The sequence below is a fragment of the Drosophila serrata genome, unplaced genomic scaffold (genome assembly GCF_035046125.1).
Source record: "Drosophila serrata isolate PLE 108 unplaced genomic scaffold, ASM3504612v1 contig_276, whole genome shotgun sequence".
Classification (NCBI taxonomy): Eukaryota; Metazoa; Arthropoda; class Insecta; order Diptera; family Drosophilidae; genus Drosophila; species Drosophila serrata.
Window position 1 is genome coordinate 10,779,240 of NW_028257174.1, and position 23,754 is coordinate 10,802,993.

Genomic DNA, 23,754 nt, shown 5'->3' on the forward strand with positions numbered 1-23,754 from the left:
AGACCTGCTGCAGTGTGTGTTTGCTGTGCGCTGTGTCAGTGTGTTTGCTGCGTGTTCATCTTGTTGCTCTTGTCATTTGCTTATTGTCAGTCAGCTCCCCTGACAGCGGGGATGTCCCCGCGTTACCCACTTGGCCATGTGAGCAATAATGTACAGTTAGGAGCGTTTTGTCAGTCAACGCAGCATCAGCAGCAGCAGCAGCATCAGCATAAGGAACACTCTCTATGGGGATGAATGGGCGGTTTTTGGACCTCCAAACTGAAGGAGTACAAGGAGGAGCACCAGGAGGAGGCGCTCTCTGGCAAGTGCGCTTGACATCTCCAACGGAGAGGGCTAAAAGATGAAAGCAAAACAACGAAACGAGTGCACAAAAACTGCACAGACACATAGTGCTGAGGGATCCAAGACATCAGCACAAATGGCTATATAGCAAACCGAAACAGAAACGGAAACAGAAACTGAAGCTGAAACTGAAACTGAAACAGAAACAGAAACAGCAAACGGAACATAAACATAAACAGCAGCAACAACAGCAACAAGACAGTGTGGAAAATACAGGGGGAAAAAAACAACTGACAAATGTCAACAAAGTTGATTTATTTGCGTTTACATTTATTTATGATATGCAACATTTTTCAAAATGCAATTTCTGTGTTGCCCACGACAACGGCAGCGTCTGAGGATGAGTAGGTGTCCTCCGCCTGCTACTCTCACACTACATTCCAGTCATATCCCATCTCGTTGTGCCACCACCCATCCACTTGTCTGCCGTGCCAAGTGTTGGTACAACTCTTTCCCTGGCATTTCTCGTCGTCGCTCCTTGACCCGAGTCCCACATGCACGTCGTAACATATAACATCCAAGAACATTAGCAGACAAGCACCGAAGCACAAGGAGGAGCACCCAGGCAGTGAGGCACCCGACATCCCAGCATCCCAGCAGGGATGGGCATGCAAGCAAGCAAGCAAGGAAGCGAGCGAGCATCCTCCCATCACGAAAACAAAACACAGCTTGTGCTGTGAGTGAAGCCAGTGTGAGCCAGCCACGTTTTTCGTTAAATTTAAAGCAGTCCGTCCAGTCCCACACCCGTGGGGACCCGTGAAAGACCGTACCCAAAAACCAGCACCCGGGACTAGAGAATACCCAAAAGAGCAGCTGCTCCATTAAGCACTATCTCGTCGTTGTGCAAAATAATTTTGGACAGGGAACGGACTTAATCGAGCAAAATAATATAAAAATATTAAGCATAAGTGGCCACTGAAAGTATTTTCACTAAGGAAAGGAATTCAATTATGGCATAAGACAACCTTCTAGGTAATCAATTTTCTCAACGAAATATATACATAGCTTACGTCTTATTAAATTCCCAAGAGTTCAGCTATGTCTGCTTTATCTTATGTTTGCTCAGTTAAATTAAACTAAAAATTTGCTGCAGCTCTGGGATTAAGGTGTCACTGGGTTTGTGTCCCCCGTTTCTGTTCCTTTGAAATAATTTCAGTTTATGTGGATAATTTTCCAACACAAAATACACGAAAAAATATATGGATAATGTGGCCGGGAGGGTAATGTTGTTTGTCCTGCCAGCGGAGTTATATCAGCATCCTGGCTGGAAGTTTGGCATAAGCTATGCGTGCACCCACTATCAGTCCCAGTTGCAGTTTCAGTTTCAGTCCTGCCCTGTCCTGGGTCATATATATATATATATATATATAGATATATACATATGCAAGTATATCCACCATATCATTCCATATCCATTGACATAGAAACGTGTGTTCTCTTTGTGTATGTTCGCTTGTTTATGAAACATTTTGGCAAAATGCCACTATAATTATATATTGGGCTATATATGGAGTCTGAGTCCTAAGTCTGTCTGGTTGTGTATTTCATGTTACAAGTGCTGCTGCCGCCTGACAACAACAGAGTCTGCCGCAACCACAGCAACAACAAATGCAAAAACACCAAACACACCAACAACAACAACATATACAACAACCTTAACAACAACACCAACAAAAACCATAGACAACAACATATATAACAATACCTACAACATTTACAACAATATATACAACAACAAAATGTACAACACCAACAATTACAACAACTCCAACATAAACAACAACATTAACAACACGAACATCAAACAAACACACAGAAAACAACACAATAGCGCTTGCCAGCACATTGTTCTTGTTGCTGCTTAGCGCTTTGCATGGCAAGGCAAATAAATCAAATTGCTTTTTAAATGGAATGGCAAAAACCGGGATAAAGCCAAACGAAAACTGAACGAAGCGAAAACGCTTTTCCCACTCGTCCCCCACCCCCACCCTCCACATCCCCTGTAACCCCTTTTCCACTTTTCCTCTTTCCACCGGTAACGACAACTTGCAGCAATCAAAAATCACTGCCAGAGAGTGTCCACTAGATGAGCTTAAAGCAAACTGAAAGCGAGCGGGTTGGAAGCGAGGAAAAACAATAAAAAATTAGTAACAAAAGAGCGGAATTTCAGCAATTTGGAATTAAGTAATTCCATGGATATTATTTTTGTTATATATATATATATATATATGTGTGTATTTATATAAAGTTTTTGGTTGCAGAATATGGAAAATGTTATTAATTGGTTGACTGAGTCAAGGGTAACCACCGTGATTGCTATTAAAAAATATTCCATTACAATACTTTTTTGTACAAAAGAAAAGTTGGTAATAAGCAGTTAAGTGAAAATATAATGTATATTATATTAAAAGTTGAAGAGAGCAATATATTACGAAGAAACCAAATAGCTAAATACGAAAATATGCTTAAAAATATTTCATTACAACAGATTTATGTATAAAATTTTTAATGTTTTTCAAAGTTTGCCTTAATATATAATTTTAAGATTGCATTACACATTTTCTCTTATTTCCCCTATATTCCTCTTTTGTTTGTGTATCCTGTGTTTTTCGGAAACTAGTTGTTGGCAACCGTGATTCGAAATTGGAACATTTGGAGCACTCACCCTTTGCATCCTTCTGGCACGAGCCTTTATCCAAAGTTAATGACCTATTCCCTTGGGCTGGACTCTGGTGCGGCGGCATCTGCCATGCAGTTTAGGCATCAGCCATGCGAGACGCCTCCACTTCCATTTCCTCATCCTGATTCACTTCCACAGCTACACCCACATTTACACCCATTTCCACTGGCATTTCCATGGCCAACTGCAGTGACAAGTGGCAAGTTCCCTGTCCAGGATTCGGATTTGTGGGTTTGCTGCTGCTTCCTGGCTTGGCAGGCATTCCTTGGAAGCATTCCTCAGGGATACAATCGGTGTGAATATGAACATTGATACAGCAGTAAAGAGGCACATTTCAATAGGAAAAGTGTCCAAAGAGGCAAGTTTGTGAAGCCATTCAAGGGGTTTCTTTTCTTCATCAAGCAAGCTAAAAGTTATTCCCGATTAAATTTCATTAAAAACTATAGGAGAACCATGGTTAAATTAAGTTACATTTCGAGTTGATTAGATAAATAATAAGACAGAAACTTCTCTGGCTGATTATCTCGCGTTAAAACGATGAGTATTTGCTTATTCTATCACACATTCCCTCATCAGCAACAAAATGTCGATGATATCGCAAAAAGTTCAGCCTCAGGAGGCAGACTGTAGAAGATATATATGGGATAAGTATCGCTTTATTAGCACACAAACTGCCTGCATATGCCATCAACAATTTCCATGTCCTATATTTATGCTAATTCAGGGATTCTGGAGCAACAAGTCCTGCCTTCATGTCCTTGTAGTTTACTTCCCTTCCTTCCTTCCTTCCCGCCCAAAATTGAATTATATTTGGTGATAATTTGGGCCTACAGCTTATTACTTATTACCTGTGCTATCACCTCAAGGAGTAGCTGCCTTGATTTTACGAAATTAAACCCAGCCACATAATATGAAACATAAAACCCAAATTTAGCAAAGCTGGGAAATTAGAAATTACAAAAAGTTAGGAGAGAGAAAGGCGAAAGACTTAGAAGTCACAAAACCCTTTGAGTTATTATTGCTGCCCATCAAGCATTGTTATCCTTCCTTCCTCTTTACGATATATACGAAGTTAGAAGGTAGAAGGATGTGTTTTTCCAACCCCCCTCACAATGGGCAGGCCAGAAACCGCACACTGGCATCTCCGTTGTGGAAACCACACCTCGGGCATTCCGCCTGCCAAGACGAGAAGTTTAATTGCCCACAAAAACGCAGCAACTATAAAAATTATACTGCCGTGGATGGGTAAGCGGTGTAAAAGTGTGGGTACGATGCGATTTACACTAATTTACTTTCGTTTATTAATTGGAACGTTATGTGGCTACCCCCAAGAGTCGGTCTCCCACTCCCACAACGACTCCATCTACTCCATCTCTTTCGGTTTTTGCCAGGGACGTAGCTCACTCGCACGCAATTCAAATGGGTGACTCCAACCCCAACTCCAACTTCGACTTTGACTCCTTACTCACTTGATTAAATCGCAAAAAAATAGGAGAAAAAAATGAAAAAATCTGGTGAGAAAAAATCCATAGCTGGCCTTGCCTACGACGACGGGCGCCACAAAACGTTACATAAAGCACAGCGGCGGAGCTTCATTAAGGCCCCAAGTCAAAGATTGTAATCTATCCTGTGTGAGTGTGTGTGTGTACACACACACACCATATACACACTCCGCTCGTCAGAGAGGAAGTTAAAAGAAGTCGGTTTTAGTTTTCGACCCACGGAAGGAACTAAAGGCAAACTTATCCAGTTCACAAGGGGCCTTTACCTTACTAAACTCGAAGTCAAAACGAACTACTAGTATTAGTACCAAAAAAGAAATTAGCTAAACACGTAGTCCTATATCTGGGTAAACCATAATGGGGGGAAATTGAAGCAGTTGTAAACGTGTCTATATCTAAGAGCATACACTTTTATAAGCTATTTATGAGACCCACAATAATCAAGTTGGTTTATTTGTATTCTTAAATACTTAATTACTTACAATATCTTTCAGGAAGCACTATATATACCCAAGAAGTTTTAAATTTAATTATAAGATCGAATCAAATATCGATCACATCAAAGCTTAAAATATTCGCAATCTTTGAATAAATATTAATACAATAAAATAAAACTAAGTGAAAAATTCATTAATTTTAATTTGGAAATTTTTGGAATTAATACGGCTATAAATCTGCATACTCAGTTTAAAATGAAAATTTGTGTCAATTTTTGACAATTTTAACGATGTAACCCCTTATAAAATTTTGGAAAAAAAGTTTAATTTTTTTTTTTGTCTGAGATGGCTAGATCGACTCTGCTGTTGATGCTGATCAAGATTATATATGATTTACAGGGTCGGAAATGAGTTCTTCACTGCGAAAAAAGCATCTGACTAAAATAAAATGAGTATTAATTCAAAAATTCCTTGTAAAGAAACTCTTACTTTAATATTTTATTTTCCAAGTGTTACAAAACCATAATATACTATCTCTCTCTGATTGTGATAGAATAATAAGTAATACATTAATTTCTGAAGGGATGCTTCTAATGTTTGATATTATTAAGTACTTATATAAAAAATTTCCTCCAGAGTATTTAATATACAAAACACACTAATCCTCTCTAATTTTGACCCAAAATAATAGGCTATACATTTCTTAAAAGATCCCTCCAATGTATTCTTTTTGTTTCTTAAGAAAAACTTTTGAGAGAAATGAAAAAAACTTAAAAACTATAATGGGTTTTTGTGTTAATTAACGCCTCTATTTCATTTTACCCCACAGTATATTCTCTATTGGTCCCCCAAGTGTAGTTACTTCGCAGAACAGGGTATATTCCTAGTTTCTGCTTTCTTGTTAAATAACTAATTGTAAGTTAGTTTTCCTGTTTATCATGATACAACGGGAACGAGCAAAGGAACACAAGAAATATCTCTAGTTGAGAACATACTTAAACCCTCTCTCTCTCTCTAGCTGTTCCTCTAGCTCGGAAATCAGAACATTTATGTTGTTGCTAAGTGCTCCGAAAGAATTAATTTCCTTGTTTGCAGATTTAAGTCCGCGCCAACTTTCCGAAAGTTTTTTTGCGCAACTGGAAATTGGAACAGGCCCGTTGCTCTCTTCTCTGAAGGAGGCGGAAGGAGGCGCGTCTGGGCATGGCACTGCGTATAATATTTTGTGAGCTTCCTTTGTAAGGACCTCGCACCGCACAACCTCCCCAAAAGTCGTTTGGTTTTCACCTCGAAATCTATTTATAAATAACAGCAGAACAACAGCAATAACCACACACTGAGGCAGGGGCTTTAGTGTAATAACAATTTAGCAGGAATTCTAGCCGCTTAAAAGTGGTGTTTTGCCATGCCAAAAACCAATACCAAAAACCCAACACAAAAATTCCCATTTTCTGCGTATTTTAACTGAAGGGGGAAAAATGTTTTGAAAGTTAATTACACACATTTTAAAATCAATTTTTATTTAATTTTAGTTTGACGGGTAATTACAATGCCTCAAATAAGGATTAAAAGGTCCTGGTGGAATGAAAATTATGAAACATGGAGTGAAACATTGATTGAGCCTTAACTATTTTAGTATAGGGGTTAAAATAGTTAAGAAGTTCCTCAAATTGAGACTCGATCTAAGATCATGTAGGAAGGCTCCCGTACATACGTCTAACAGCTATTACGGCAAAGTATGGCTAAAAGAAAAACCTGGACATATATGTAAAATCTATAACAACATTATTTATATACATTTTCCAATTTTCATATAGATTTAACCATATATTTAAGTTGAAATTTCCCTTTTTTTTAGTTTAACCTATTGAAATCCTTTTGCTTTAAGGCTGATAAGTCTGGGATTTAACCGTTTAAGTCGTTTGCTTTCTGGATAAAAAGGATAAAGAAAAATAAAGCTATTGGGAATTTGTTCATCCTTCCCCACACCTTCACCTCCGACTCCGTCTCCGTCACCGTCTCCTTGACACCTCCTGCCTTCATCACACTTCCGTCAGTCGAGCCGGGTGTCTGCATCGCTAGATTTTTAATGCCTCGATTGCAATAACAGCCAGCAAAGGCAAAGGCAAAGGCAAAGGCAAAGGCAACGACGACAGAGTCTGAGCCTGAGTCTGAAGGATATGGCAAACAGTTACATTTTATGGGTGAAATTTTTATTATTTTAAATTTTTGTCATGCGCTCGTCGTGCCGTTGTCCAATGGCAAAAGTTGCCATAAAATTTACTGCCACTATTCTCCTCCGACCCTTTTGTAAAAGAAGTAGTATAAGTAGTAGTTTTCTTCATTCCTTTCTTGTTTGGCCAACTCTTTGTTTTGGCTAAAAGTTTAACCTAAAAGTAGTACAAGTGTCGGAGTCGTTGGAGTCACTGGCAAGATGTCCCTAGGAATAAGCCAAGCCAAGCGCGTGACTCTCTCTAATATGCCAGGGAACGAACACATACCAAGGACATGCAGCGAGGACCTGTGTGGAATCCAGATCCAGATATGGCAAGGAAGAAAAATGTGAAAAGATTTGCTCGTTCTCTTGTCTTCACTAAAAGAAATAGATAAAACGAAAGATGAAATCGAATATCTTGACTATGACATAATCGATATTGCAGTTTAACAAAATAAATAAACAGATAAAGGAGCTTGAGACCGAAATAGAGCTGTTTGCTTGACTGACACTTTCCAGCCCTTTCAATTAAATCAAAATCAGTGTGGCAGGACCAACCTTTATCAGTCCCTTTGTAGGCTGTGCCACCATCAACCGCCACGACCACTTCATTAAGCAACCAAACCAAACCCCATCGAGAAGCATAATCCACTACAAGACCGAAGGCATCAAAACCCAGTAGCCAAGGCAGAACCAGAACCATAGCCAGAGCCGGAGCCAGAGTTCCCCCTCATTGAGTGCGGACTTAAATAGCATCATAATTAACAGCACTTAATATCAATAAATAATTTGCAATGCGTGGCAGACAGGTGAGGCAGGTAAGGCAGCAGTTCCCGCCCCCTGTGAAAACTTCACCTCGCAGCTGTTTCTGCCGCTCAATAAAGCAGACACGCCCCCAGGATAAGCCTTACCTGGGGCAAAGGATAGGGGGCAGAAACAGCAGAACAGGAACAGGAGGCCGTAGGAGGAGGAGGAGCAACAATTATAATAACAACCTCAACCGGGGGCCATTCGAAATTTGCCACCAACAACAAGGCCGGCGGCTAGGAATTTCGACACCAGACGCCGTCGATTTTGGCGACCCATTCCATTCCATTCCCGTCCACCAGGAGACGGAAGATGGAGTCCTGAAAAGGAAGAAGGGGGATGATGGAAGGCCAGGCGACCGAGAGGCCATCAAGTGTTTTAATTAGCCCACCCAGGAGCACGATGACACGATGGGACCAGGATCAAAACCAGAACCAGGCAGAAGAGAGAGGGAGAGTGAGCGAGAGCTGGCCGCAGGAAGGACCCAAGGACCCAAGGACCCAGGCAGCCAGACCAACCGACCGACCGACACCGCCTGTCGGTAATTTATGTTTTATTTATGCACAGACGTTGCGGCCGCCGCCAGAGCCAGAGTCAAGTGGGTGAAGGAGGTCCTTTGGCAGGGTTACGCGTTAATATGCAACACTGTCTAACCGATTGCACTGACGACCAATGCCCTGCCTCCTCAGCCTTCAATCCCTCAATCCCTTACCCGTCTCAGTCGGATTTCCCAGTCGGATTCAGAAGGTGTTTTGATCTGTTCCTGATCCTGTTTATTATTTATTATTACGGGGATAGGCACAAGGTGTCTGTCAAGAATAATTGCTTGGGGTATTTAACTCCTCACATTTATTCAAATTAAATGTTTCTGTTGAGTTTATTAAATCCTAAAGCTAAGAAGAGAAGCGAATTAATCTCAATAATGAGCTTTAAAGTTACACTAAGTGAAAGGTAAAAAGAGATAAACCTGAAATTCTAAAAGACTAGGATTTCTTGGCACGAGAACTGAGATTTCTGTCTGACTGCATTGGAAATTTCGCCCGGGGGGGAAATTATAACAACCTTCGCCTAGTGTGTGCAAAATGCGAAATTGATCCGCTTGCCGCGAACACTGTCGGCCATTGAACCAAAGTGGCCAAGAGTGAGGGATGGCAAAGGGGGAGGATGCCGAAGCGGCTCGGAAGCCGCCCCAACAACGTTGGTTGGCCATAAATCAAGCTGCCGGCAGGAGGACGAGGATGGAGGACATGTCCGCAGACATTGCAAAGCCCCCGCTAACTGAAAGGCTGTGGCAAATAAAATGCTTGTGCCTGTGCTAGTGCCAGTGCTTGCCGTTAAACAAACAGCTCTCTCTACTTTAGCCTAGCTGCGATGCCTTAAATTTGCAACTTTAATTGCCTGCAACTCCCCCGAAAGCGAGCACATATCAAATTTATGAGCAGCAGGCCAATTTGCACAGCTTTCAAACTGTGAGCCGATTTCCGCCTAGTTTAGTCCATGGGAGCAAGTTGAAGTTGGATTGCCGGATGCGAGAATACAGCACACTCAACAAAATGCAAAGAAGCCCCACTCATTCTGTACTCTGTACTCTTCCTTAAACATATATATATATATATCCTGCCTCGAAAAGTAGTTTATTCTATAAATTTCATGGGCCTGCGCCACTGCCTCTGCCTCTGATTCGTACCCAAAAATGTCTAATTTATTGCAAAGTAAACCAAGGGTCCCTAAAATTACTTTTGACCCTTAAGTTCCCCTCTAACTTCCTCGGTCTTTTTCCCCCCGGAAAAATTAAAAACGCATAATTTGCGTAGCGAAAATTTTCTGGCTTTTGTCAAGAGCCTTGGACTGGAACCTTATTTCTTTGAAGGTTTTTTCTTCAAGGGTTCTTTTTAAGGGTTCTGTTAAGAGTTCTTTGGTATTTTTAGCTTCACATATTCTATATATGTTGGCTTCTTGATTGGGGTCCCGGGTCCATCAGGAATTTTCACATTTATATAATTATTTTTGGAGAGAAAACATTATATTTGTTCCTCAGGAAAGCCAGGATTAAAGCTTAGCTTTGGGTTAAAATTGTTAAAAATAACAAAAGAAACATTATTAGTTCTGGGATATTCGCATTTAGAAATATCAAAAAATGTAACAATGATATTTAATAATAATTTTATCTAATAGGGTGCTCTAGAAATCCCTGGGTTTTTTTTTAAAACCTTTAAAGGATAAGGATAAAGGATAAAGAAATAATTTGTTCTAAGTTACAAAATGTAGTGTAAGTTTGCTTGTTTAGCAATGTACAATTTGGTAGCCTTCTTTTTAAAACCCTATTGAGATTCTTATAAACCCTACTTATCCCCCAAATTATATACATATATATAATTTTGTACAATTATTTGATATTAATTAAGCAAAGATTTCTTTATCTGTGCTCTGCACTCAGCGTGTCACCCAATTTGCAAGCCGCATTAAAGTGCCTTTTGCCAAGAGTTAAAGAATCGGCTGCCGCCAAGGAAGTAGGAGGAGGACGACGAACGGTACGCCAACGTCAAGAGTTTTTGGCCCAAAGGACGAGAAGGATTTGGCACACCCAACGGGTGGAGGAGGAGGGTGGGCCATGGGAATGACTGTGTTGAAAACTGCAGCGAAAATTTGCATAAGCAATTACGGAGCGCTTTTCGTGCGGCGAACAGGGGCGGGGTTCAGCACAAACATTGTCGTTCCTCTGTCTGTCTGTCTGTCTGTCTGTCGGTCTAACTGTCTGTCCAAGTCGGGAAAAGGTGAGGGTTGACGATAGGTAAGAAGTGGGACTGGGTGGCAAGTGAACTTGGGCATCGACAGCGGCGACACCGTCGAGAGCCGTCGTCGTCGTCGTCGCCAAGTGCCTGCCACAAAATTCGCAATGCATCAAAACACGAGGAATAAGAGGCGGAGAAAATGCAACTTTGTTGCCCCAAAGGTGTGCACCTAAGGGTGCTAAAGATGAAGATGCCGCCGCCAAGGAGCCAGAGCCATAGCCAGACCTGGAGCAGAAACGGAATAGGAGATTTCGAGAATACTTTAAAATGGAATCCCAAACCCAAGACCGAACCCGAATCCGCTTCTTTCCTTCTGCTCCTGCTCCTGCTCCTGATGAAATATGATCAAAGAACTTTTCCTGATGAGCTCACAGATTCAGTTGCTGATTTGCAAGCCAAATGCAATTCCACTCCGATAATCAAGTGCCAGGACGCCAGTGCGCGACATCATTGTAAAGCGACCTTAACTCAACACAAAGTGAAAACCTTGTTAGCCAAATTATTTAAAATGGAAATAAATTAGGCAGTTTGTTTAATTATAGTTAAAATTTTGATGGAAGTCTCATTGGGAAGGTGAATGAAAGTTTAATTTATGAAATGTATTGCTTTTTTAAACACAAATCTTCCCTTAAAGAACTTAACATCAGGATAGGCTTAATATAATATATTTTTATTCAGAAGCTTAAAACTAAGTGAAGGAGTCATTTCCGACCCCATAAATCATATATATTCTTGATCAGCATTGACAGGCGAATCTATCTGGCTATGTGGAAATAAAAAAAAAATTTGATTTTTTTTTCAAAATTTTTAAGGGGTTACATCGTTAAAATTAAAAAAAAAAATGATAAAAAATTAATTTTTTCAAAATGTTAAACTGAGTATGCAGATTTATTAACCTAATAAAAGCTAACATTGGAAAGCTTTCCGATTGATAATAAATGCATTTTTGACTGAGATATGATTAATTTTCGATAATATTAATCCAATAATAATAATCATATATAATATATTTTTTTAATAAATCTGATCATACAAATCCTTCTATTAATTGTATATAATATTTAAATTAAATCTTTATCCCATATATGTGGACTACCTATAATATTACAGCTGTTTCGGTGCTTTCCTTAGGCTCCTTTTAGCCAAGAAAAACAGCTCTTACGTGCTGAACTGTGAAAATAAATATATATGTGTGGTTGAATCTTGATACCGCCTTTTAAGTGGAATTGCGAATTATATATGTATGTGTGTGTGTGTGTGTGTGTGTGTTGCATGCGTGTGTATATGTGTTTTGCTTTTGATTTAATAATAGGTTAGTTCCCATCGAGGGTAGGAGACGGAGCTCCTGGGGTTGGTTTTCGTTGGCGATTTCTGCACCGCACACTGACCAAATAAAATAAAATATTGTAGGCAGCTGTTGTTGTTGCATTTGTTGTTGTAGTTGCTGTTGTTGGTGTCCTTTTGTTGTTGCTAGTGACAATGCAATAGTGGCTGTTGCATTTTGGCATATGGAGCAGCTGTTTGCCATGGCCATTGCAGCTGCCACAGCGCCCTCTCGTCCTGCCGATTTCCTTGTCCCTGTGTGTTCGCTTCCTCATCTCCCCTATACCTCTGGCAGCTGCGAAATTGTTCGCTGAATTCTCGCATTTTGCGCTGGAATGATACCTTTACATATGTATATATCCATCCAAACCGCCAGTTGAGCACGAGGCACATTCATACACACATCGGTTGGAGTCGAACTGTGTGTTCCAGAGTGAAGCGAGGTGCGCTGCGCCCCCTTAATATCTCTCCCTCTCTCCCGCCGCCCCCCTCACTGATGCTCTCGATTAGGTGTCTAATGAGCGGTTATTAACACTTGATGGCAGCCAGAATGCAGTCAGTTTTCGCCCCTTCAACACTCGGAACTGCTGCTGCTAATCGGAATATTACCATTACCTTTGGCATTACCTCATCAAGTTACTTACTTGACTTATTTTCTGCTCTTTTTCAGGCTGTCAGTGTCAGAGACGAAGCCCAACTACGACTTGCGTAGATCAGGAATTGAAGGATCTTAGGATCTTGACTTTCTTTTGATATATTAAAAAGTGGTAAGTTTTGTATCATAATATCTTGAATATAATAGTTTTTCTTGGGTTTTCTTGGCTGGGGTTTTCCTCTCCTTACTAAAAATCTTAATAATACTCAAGAAATATCCGAGGCTTTATATAATCTACGAGATTTATAACACGAACTAACAATCTGTAATCTGCATTATGAGCATACAAGCAACGAACATATGACGTTACGCATCTTTTTTTGTTTTATGGTCTTTGCTTACTAAGGAGCTGAGAAACTTCCTCCAAACTTAGTTTTCCATCAAATTTTCTGGCAGTTTTCCATAGAATACATATCGATGCCAAGAGCCATGAGTTGCATTAAGTTTGTTTCAAAATTTTTGCCTCTCGCCTACGGGTCACACCAACTACACATCACAGAAAACACTCCAGTATTCTTCACTGCCAGTTCTTCTTGGCTCTTAATTGCACACGAAAGAAACCACAGAAAAAAATAAGGAAAATAAGAACAGCACACAAAAAAAGAAGGAATTTGAAAATGGGAAAAATTAAACAAAAGTTTCTACGAATTTCCGAAGGCCTCTCTGTGTAGAACCCTAATTCTCTTAAAACTTCAATCATTGCCGGTCAGCCTTGGCTTGCCTCCTTTCCTCAATGGTTTCCCAATTTATAATATTCGATGTTGCTGGGAAATTAATTCATGGCCCCAGGCTAGTGCCACACAACGGAAGCTAAGCCGGAAGTGGAAGCGGGAAAGCAAAGGAGCTGGGGGAGCGAGGAGCAGGAGCAGGGAGCAAACACTAAGCAACAAAGAATGGAAACCACAGCTGGTCAGGTCAGGGAGGGGCGAAAATTCAAAAACGTTTATTGGCAAAGGAATGGCAGCAATATCAACTATATAATCAATGACTAGCGACCATACTTCTGGAACTCCCAGTCACGGTTATCCAACGGACAGACGTGGCGCGTCTTGAGCCAACGTGAGATGCAATGGAAATGGAAGGCATGGTTGCAGGCACCCCAGGCCACGGTGCATTCGTCATAGGAGTTGACATTCGGATTAGCCTGGCATTCGATGCATAGATCCATGATCGGGTTGCGGCAAATGGCACAATTGTTGACATTAATATCCCAGGCCCACACGGCCACAGCATTCCATTTTTTGATCTGGAAGCGCATGCGATTGCGCTGGCAATTCATGCTGGTTGTGGGCTGGTCATCTGGATCCACATCCATCTTCATTTCGGGGTCCTTCTCCCCATTCTGCGCCATGTCGCTTGCATTCCCATCTTTGGCCTCTGACTTGGTTTTGAGCTCCTGGTCGTCTGGTGTCATGGCCTTGGACTTGTCCATGGGCTCATCATCACCCTCATCATCATCGACATCGGCAGGAGACTCGTCTCCCTCGAACATATCCTCGGAGTCGTCGTCGAGTACGAAGAGTTCGGCGTCGTTTAAGTTATCCATATCTGCGATTCGACTCAAATTTTTAGTAACTTTTTTATAATGTTTGATTTTTTTAGAGATGAAACTGCCTAAAAGTGCTGTTCGAAAACGCGTCTGTTCAGGGAGATGTCCGAAAGTAAAAGGGACTAACCCAATAGTGAAAGATTCCTAGGTTGACACTAAGGTTAAGCTTAAGTCCAGGCCAACTAGATGGGGGAATTTGTCTATACAAAAATATTGATTTCACACTGTGTTTTAAAGCCTTAAAACCAGTTTGATATTAACCCGATTAATGGCTTACCTTCACTGTATCCAATTGTAAGCTATATACACACACAGACACACACCTCCTGTGCAAATATATTTCATGGGTATCCGAAAACAATTGCCAAGGCAAAGAGTTACCAAGGTCGGAGGGCCTAAATTACGCTCATTTACAGATTCATTTGACCGACACGCCATTGTTGCTGCTGCTGCTGCGTAGAGCGTGGCATGCATTCCAAATAAGTTCATTACGGGAATGTTTACCCTTTCGGGTAGCAACCAAACAGGACCCTTTCGGGGGAATCGGGTGGGTCGATGAGAGGCCTGCGAATTTTCGGCATTTTATTAGTACATTTATTTGCACTACGCTACATGGAGAGATACAGCAACAGCAGCCAGAGCTGGCGCCGTCGGAAACACTATTTCCGGCATTAAATTGCCTCCCACCAACACCTCCCTCTGGGGGGGGGGGGGAAGAGTTTGGGTTTGGATTCGGGTACGAGTCCTGTTCCTGTGTTCCGTGTCCCGTTTCCCTTCTCCGTGGCAGGACATACGACAACTGCCAAGGGTTCAAGTGCGATCCAAAATCGAAATCGATGCCCATGCCGACTGCTTTGCTTGTTTATTTGTTCCTTCGTTTTGGGTTTCTTTGCTACGCCCACAAACAAATGCAAACAAAACAGGTATGGAGACCGGTTTTCGGTCACCCAAGTTTGATATACACTAGCAAAAAAACTAGAATAATAAGAGATATTTCAGAAAAATATGAAATATAAATGAGAGTTTCATTAAAATTCAATAAATGTAACATAGAGAGGTAGCCAGGTTGGATTAAGTTATACCAAAGATTCCTTTGATTCTTTTATACTATATAAAATATAGAATACAAGAGGGTGTTTATTTAAGGTTTCAGGCATCTACTTCTATTATAAATTGATCCTTTAAAAAAGATAATAGTTGTCTTTTTTAAACACTTAAAAATACCTCTTTTAAATGATGTTATATCTAAAGAAAATATTATAATATATTTTATTTTCCCCTACCTCATATATTTCTTGGGGATTGTCCTTAGATTTTATTTTCCCCACCCATGATTTGTCTTTTTGTTCTCCCTACAAATCGACCCACGCCATAGAAAAAAACATAATCTCATGGTGTGTGTGTGGTGTGTGTGGTGTGCGTGGTGTGTGCACTCCGCTTTCATTTTCGTTTTCGCTTCCATTTTGCTTATCACAGAATGGAAATCTGAACTAGACCTCATGAGAAATTGTTTGGCGATAGTTAATGCATAATTTATTCGAACATTCGCGCGTGGGTACAAGGATATAGAGGAGGGTACAGGGTAGGAGTTACAGGGATCCAGGATAGAGGGTACAGGGTAGAGTATCCCAGGGTAATGGCACTGGCAGCAGGGGGGCTGGTTGTGCGGTCGTGCATGTGTGTTACATATTGGAAAACGCGATGGTGTAATTGAGCATTTTTATGGTCGCTTGACAGATAATTGTGACTCAAAGGAGGGACAGGATTTAGATGGGGGGAGGGACAAAAGGACAGAAGGACGGGGTTCTGTTGTTAATTTGTTTGCCACGCACGTGCCGAGCGCATTGTCCGAGAGATTTACACCAAAAAGCATTTATCGTAATGACTACGTATCCCTTTCCAGCATTTTGCCTTTGTTGTAAAATGTACATGTGTGAATCTAAGTCATGCCTCGCGTACCGGATGTGTGGGGGTAACCACAATCCACATTTCCTGAGTGTTAGGAATATGCCACCCTCTGCCGCTTTTACAGCCTTAATTTCATAGCAATTAAATCAAAAGCTAAGCTATTGAATTTTACAATTTAAAACAACTCAATTAAGTTGGCAAATATTATAATACTTTCCATTTTAACTCAAAACTCATTCAAACCCAGAAAGAGCTTTAAACTATTTCCAGACCAGAAAAAAAGTAAAAGAAAAATACATATTTCGGACACTTTGTTCGGGGTTTTCGGTTGTAATTCCCTTTATTTTACACATTCTTGTTTATGGAAACGTTGCCGGGCACTCCAGCACCCAGGCAGCCAGGCACCCAGAATGCTTCGCCGTTTAACACCGGGCAAATCCCTTGTAACTTTGTTTTCAATTCCATATAAACAGGAAGGACTTTCTGCACATTAACAATGAAGGCATAGTCCTAGTTGAGCTCCAGAAAGGCAGGCACCAGGCACCAGGCTCCTGGCTCCAGGCTCCAGGCTCCAGGCTGCTGCTGGAGAAGGAGACTGCCGGCTGGCGACTGCCGACTGGCGACTGAACGGCCTTGGCCGTAATATAATTTCAGGCATGAATGAATAATGGTCCGGCCAGGGGGAAAGGCAGCAGCTCGGGCGAGAGATCATCCCTTGCCACTTACCTGGTCAGAAACAAAAAATGCCAAACAGGTGTAAAAATTGTTAAGAGAGAAACAAATGGAGGCCGCGACCCATTCTGGCCCAAAGTGACCCAGTCACCCGGGTAGCCGGGCACTCCGGCACCCAGGCACCCAGGCACCAACCCCTGCGACCCCTGCGACCTGCTTTTCACTTAAAATTATTAAATTCCGACACAGCGATTAAAAAGTACAACAAAGGCAGACTGGCAGACCCAAAAAGTGGCCAAGTAATAATGTTACAGCGAGCGAGGGAAAGTTGAAATGGAATTGGACAGGGAGGAAAAGGCGAATCTCACACTTTGCCTTCCGCTTTCCTGCCTCCCCCCTGACACATTCTGGGTTCTGAATCTGAATCTGGAGCTCATCCCCGGGACGACGACGACGACAGCGACGCAGTTCCACAGAAACAACAGGCCGGAAGAGTGGGCCCCGAAATAACAAAAGCCGGTCGGTCCTGCAAACGCCATTGAAAAACGGTTTCCTAGGCCAGACTTGACCATTCCCTGGCCCATACACTGCTCCCACATCCCTTGTTCCACATCCCACATCCCCTGGCTGTCAGCAAGGGCCTCTTTTTTCGCAGTTCCTCTCGAGGGAGGAGGGTGGGTTGCAGATGCTCCGCTGAGTGGCTGAGCCCCCCGATGTCAAAACTGATTGTCCCGCACTGTTTCGTTATTCGGATTTTGGGTTTCGGGTTTTTGGGGCGGTTCCCCCAGCAGCATCAGCATCGGTAGGGGATTACTAGGCGGATGTGAACCGAAAGGGTCACAATATCCAAAATATCTCTGGAACACTAAAGACATGGCTTTAACCCGCCCATTAATGTATATATCTCTATGAGTCCCCTCTGATCTAGCCGATATAAAGAGCGCAAATTGGTATTGATGCCATGGGCGAGCAATCAAAAGGCACTCACTCTCATCGCACCCACTGTGGATGTGACAAAAGTTCTCGAGAGTCAAACGTCAATTCGCATAACACAATCCCTTTGTTTCGACTATTCCATGTTAATGCACTTGTAAAAAATTTAATGTTTAGATTTAGTGTGGGAAGTTTAGTTTCTTATAGCAAATAACTGATAACTAAGCCAAAAATGCATTAATTTCAATTTGGACAACGGTGTTATGTTAGTTTTTATTACAGTTTTAAATCTGCATACTCAGTTCAAAATTAAAATTTTGGTCATTTTTTGACAATTTTAACGATTCCCAATTTTGAAAAAAAAAAATTGGTTAAATTTTTTTTCTGTCTGAGATGGCTAGATCGACTCGGCTGTTGATGCTGATCAATAATATATATAATTTATAGGGTCGGAAATGACTCTTTCACACCTTTTCAAACTTCTGACTTAAATTAGAATACCCTGAAAGGGTATATATATATTATATATTATTATTATATATATAATATATTATATTATATTATATTATATTATATTATATTATATTATATTATATTATATTATATTATATTATATTATATTATATTATATTATATTATATTATATTATATTATATTATATTATATTATATTATATTATATTATATTATATATTTGTTTTATTTTATTTACTAAAAACAACGCAATTAAAATGTAATCAGGTTGTTATTTCATTAGCATTCCGCCTCAGCATCTTTATTAGTTCCCGAAAAGCTAGATCTCATGGCTCTCCTGATGGCAGAGTATTTCCCTTGTCGCAGCAATTTTCCCTTGTTCTTTTCTTTGCTTTTACTGTGTACAATCGCTGCCTGTCTCCCCTTTGTATCGCCTCCCCGTTGCTCCATTTTCTTTGCTATATCTATCCTGTTGTTTAACTGAACCCCCCTTTACTTACCCGCCTTTGACTTTGGCTTTGGCGACGTCGAATGGCGTCGTTGTGGCTTGCATTTCTTGTTGCTGCTGCCATGTTGCAATGTTCATCATTGGCGGTGTGGCAGCCCCTTAGTTGCTCTTGTTTTTGTTGCTATTATTGTTGTTATTCTTGCTATTATTGTTGTTGTTGTTGTTGGTGTATTATTGTTATTGGTTTATCTGTCTGCGTTTCGGTGCAACGGTTTTATCGTTGCGCCTTGCAATGTGCAGTTGTTGCCTTTGCCATTGCCATTGCATTTAATTTTCATTATTTTAGACAAAGCTCTTTGTCTGTTTGGCTCAACCGCTCTATCTATATAGTATTTCCCGTTCCCTGCTCCCTCCCTGCTGTTGTTGTTTTGGAAATGTATCGATAATTTGTCAACTTGAATTATAGAAATGGAGTATTAGGTTGCCATGGCGAAGTACAAAAGCATTGTTTATAAGACAGATGTGTGTATGTGTGTGGTTGCCTGTACCCTGCTGGGATTATCTTTTATCTAGATCTGGCTTGACTTTTATTATATGTAATTTATCAAAAACTTAAATTCAATTCCTTCAAGTTGCTTTTTCCACCTACTTACTCGAAGGCAATTCCTCAAGCCTCTAAAGCATAAACCCATAGAGTGAATCAAATAGAGATAAAAGTTTCAACTCTGCTGATTAAGAATATTCGTATAAAGTTTATGGATTTATAAATGCTTTTGCTGTCCATATAACTTGCAAAAAAATAAACTCAATATACCCGGACTATAGTCCGCGAGTGCCGGGTATAAAAAGCGTGCTTTCCTAAAAAAAGCAAAAGCAGGAACGCCGGAAAGCGGCAATGCGAGGTGTATGTGGCTATGAAAGGAATGGGGGGGGGGCAAAAAAAAAAAAAAAGCAAAACCAAATGCGAAAGCAGAAAAGTTTTCAGCACACAAATGGAATTCCCCAAACAGTTTTGGGGTATATAAATCTAAATGAGCTTAGTGTGTGTAACGGCTCTGGCAAAATAGATTTATTGTTTGATTGTGCAGCAGCAGCAGCAGCAGCAAACCCAGACCCAGACCCAGCCATCGCACCCAATCTCTGCTCCTCTGGGCCCGCCTTACACCCATACTCATACCCATACCCATTCCCTCCGGTGTTGAGCCCCGTAAGGCCCCAAAGCCTGTCGATTTTATGAATTTTATTTCGGTTTCGAAACCATAAAACATTCAAATAAGCATCGCGTTACTCTGCCCCCGACTAGCACCTTCTATCCTAAAACTCCGGAACCATTCCGAGCCGAGTCGAGCTGGGCCGTGGAGCGGTGCCCGTGTAACAAATTTGTGCGATTTTGGTGAGAATTGATTTTTTTATGATTAAAAAAGCCAACATAAATTTTTCAATGCCGCCACCGCTCGTCCCCCTGCGTCCCCCTTTACTTCAATCGGCATTTATTACAATTTCGCAATTGTTCAAGTGAGGAAAACAATAAAACAATTCAGCTAAAACCCATAAAGAAGGCAATAGGTCGACCAATGGAATACCCTTTGCTGGAAAATATTTCAATTAACTAAGCTGGTTCTTGTTTCTTTATAATGCACTAAACTCTTTCTAAAAATATCTAGAATAATATAGTTATTTTGATATATGACTACAACTGTTCTGTCACGATTTTTATATTCCATTTTGATTATTTAAAACATACTTTGTATAGATTTATCAAAACAATTTTATTCCGTTTGAACTCTGGGTCTGAGCAGTTCAAGGACATTTTTCGACAACTTATTGCTATAGTGGGATTGTATATAATATTTTTTGATAGCTTAAAATTGTTTCATTATTGCAATACCACACAGAGTATCTCACTTTCGAAACACTCAACAGCTGGGTTGCTTTTTTGTATTCTGTTTTATGTATCGAGTGTTATTCAACCGATTTAGCTGGGGCTCTGACTAATCACACAGTCGTCACACAGATCTGAGAGATGGGATTAGTAATTCGAGTGGTGTGGGTGGAGTGCTGGTGTGTGTGTGTGGGATGTGGTACATTAAATTTATTTATATGATAGCTTTGCGCTCGAAGCCACTTTATTCGAATTTTCAGTGACGCACCACACCGCACCGCACCATACCGCATTTCCTTCGTTGCCCTTTAATTAGCAAGTGCCCTAAAATCTGCTAGTGAAGTTCCACGGAAAGTAATTAACATGTCATTTTGGTTTGCCCATAAAACACATCATAACACACCCCACAGCCATATGCACACACAACACACAGATACGTACCGCAACATATACACTCATATTACCCATATTCATATGTATATAAAACATATAGTCGCGTTGTGTTCCGTTTTTCAGTGTTAAAGTGGGAATGGGGAATCGAGCGAAATTCCGTTAAATAGTTGCTTTAATGAAATTTTCTGCATTTTAATGGCTAAAATATGTAAGAAATCAAAACATGCCACACACAAGAAACCAGGCTGTGGCAAGTTGACCAAAACAACAACAGCAACACCAATAATGTAGACTTGGAGCCACTCATGCATCCGCAACAACGACCACCACCACCGCAAAAAGCGAGTATAAAGTCGTAAAAAGTCTTCTTTATCCATAACAACACTATAACAAAGTGGAGAGAGAGAGCTAGAGTTGTAGTAGAAGAAGGCAAAAAAAAAATAGAAGGAAAAGCACGCCCACAAAAAATAGAGTAGAAAATATGCACTGAAAAATCACCGCAGTCAAGTAAGGCAAGTAAGGAAATACGGCAAAGTGTGAAGTATTTTACCTAGCAGTGAAACAGTCTTCATGATAAATCTCATTACTCTAGTACTTATCCAGCCAGGAGGAGCAGGCATAGTGGTGACGACATACCAATGCCATACACAGGAAATAACAAGAAGGGACTTTGTAGGAAATATAGAGATAAAATGCAGCTAATATGAGGATATCATGTGGGAAATTCTTTTAGTTTTTCTTATATAGCATTTGCTTCTGGGCGTATTTATGTTAAAGAAGAATTATAATAATTATTGGTGTATACGGAAAATTTATGGAAAACATACATACACAATATATACTACATAAATATACTTTTCCATAGCCTGTAAATAACTACACTGGGTGTAGTTTACAAAATTGGTATATGGTAAAGAAGATAAACATTTAGTTAATAGAGAAAACATATAGCACGTTATCTAGGTATACCGTATACATAGGTGCCATGAAGATACTTTACCCAAAAACATTCAAAAACAGATTGTAACGAATCAAGTTTCTAATACCCCGTTATGCTTACCCATTGAATAATACAACCTAACCCTGTGTTATCTATAAAATATTATTTTCTTAAATGATACTATTAATTCGTGTGGTCACAAGATTTAAAATAAAATCTTCCATGAGCAAACCCGGATGCGAAGCAAATTCAATGGAGTCTGCACGTATGTACCTTTGTGCCGCATTTGCATTTAAGCATCCAGCGGGATGGGACGGAGTATCATCATCCAGTGGGATACTTAAACGAAATCCCATTGTGCTTGATTTTAGCACCTGCTTTTCTTCTGAGTGTGCACAACTCCGCATGGTCCTGGCCCAGTGCTGCCCGGCCCGTTCCCTTTTCTATCCCTTAGCACCGTACTTGGCATGGCTAATGAGTTTCGCTCCACTTTTGCAGGCTTGCTCGCACTCTGTCCCTTTCTCACTAGCTCTCTCTCTCGCTCTCTCTATATATATATCTCTCTTTCTCTCTGTGAGTCTCTCTCGTTCTTTCTCTTGCTGACGCTCTCTTGATGGCACTTTGCATGCAAATTGCGCTCGATTTGCATACTTTTTGCATGCACTGGGATGCATATGCATGCGCGTGCGGATGTACATATACATATATATATATATATACATATATACATATATGAACATATATGTTTATATATATATTTGTGTGTGTGTGTGTGTGTGTGTTTGGCACATTATGCGTGGCCAGGCACTTCTGGAGCATTGTCTGAGTGTGACTGCGAATGTGTGAGTGAGGTGATGAGGGTCCAGCCCCCTCCCTCCTGCCTCCTCGATGTCTTTTATTATGAAGCCTATTCCCCAGCACACACATACATGTTATACTATATGCATATAAAACATATATATATCACAGTCCCTCCATTCGATGAAATCAAATGAACTCTAATGTTGGCAAATCAAAAATAAACTGGCAAACAATGAAAAGTATTTCCCCAAACGAAATATTCACATTTCTATGTGATTCCGGGCACTATTTTTGTTACTTTCTGGAAGAGATTGAACCTGGGAAGCTAAGAGTCACACGTACATAAAGTAATTAAGCAAGAAATGCGGAATGTTATTTACCTATTCTATTGACTTTAGAAAACCATATTTATTTAGTGTCATAAAGGCTCTAATAAATATTTATTTCATTTATTTATTTCAATGACTTTTTTGTGCTTGAACTGCAGCTTTTAATTCCTTTTGAAATGGCAAACCAAATGTGTTTACTTTTATAAGAACATGAACAAAGCTAGATAAAAAGTGTAAGCAGTCTATATTGATTTTAATCACATGTGCGAGACCATAGCAATGTTAATCCTCTTATCAATTTTTGCCTGTTTATTGATGTACATATGTATGTATGTGGATGTATGCATGGAAAAAGGGTTCAACGGCTTAGTTTCCTTTTCAGTTATCTGACCACACACAGAGATTAGGAGAAGCTATCTGCTCAGGCCGCCTCCTTTCAGATGATTGAGCAGTCAAAGTCAATCAGTCTTTGGCTTTGACAATTCCTACGTGTTTGTGCCTCAGCCGTGTGTTTAAGCATTCTTCCACTCCACTTATCTCTTGCCTCTGTCAACTCATTAGGGGCACAAGTGGCATGGACTTGGTTGCATATTGAACGGATTGCCTGTAAACAAAGCCTCTGCCTTGTTACAGACACCCCTACTGTGGGTATCAATCCAGTATCATCCCCATGTAT

At 40.5% G+C, this 23,754-nt stretch overlaps 1 protein-coding gene, 1 long non-coding RNA gene and 1 pseudogene across 4 annotated transcripts in view; 1 reads left to right on the forward strand and 2 right to left on the reverse strand.

Moving 5' to 3' along the window:
* Positions 1-23,754, forward strand: part of kek5 (leucine-rich repeat, immunoglobulin-like domain-containing kekkon 5 protein) — a 163,349-nt gene that overhangs the window by 116,723 nt on the left and 22,872 nt on the right. For both annotated transcript variants that reach the window (XM_020949658.2, XM_020949659.2), the window contains exon 3: positions 12,766-12,862. The gene's annotated coding sequence lies outside the window, so the exon portion shown is untranslated. The remainder of the gene's footprint in view (positions 1-12,765; positions 12,863-23,754) is intronic.
* Positions 7,153-11,312, reverse strand: LOC147643364 (uncharacterized). Its single transcript, XR_015272484.1, has 2 exons — positions 11,066-11,312; positions 7,153-7,551 (listed from the first exon to the last, which is right to left on the reverse strand). It is a non-coding gene; the product is annotated as an uncharacterized LOC147643364 (long non-coding RNA).
* On the reverse strand, positions 13,661-17,654 carry LOC110181780 (RING-box protein 1A pseudogene; annotated as a pseudogene). The gene has a single exon (XR_015272470.1). The product of XR_015272470.1 is annotated as an RING-box protein 1A pseudogene (transcript).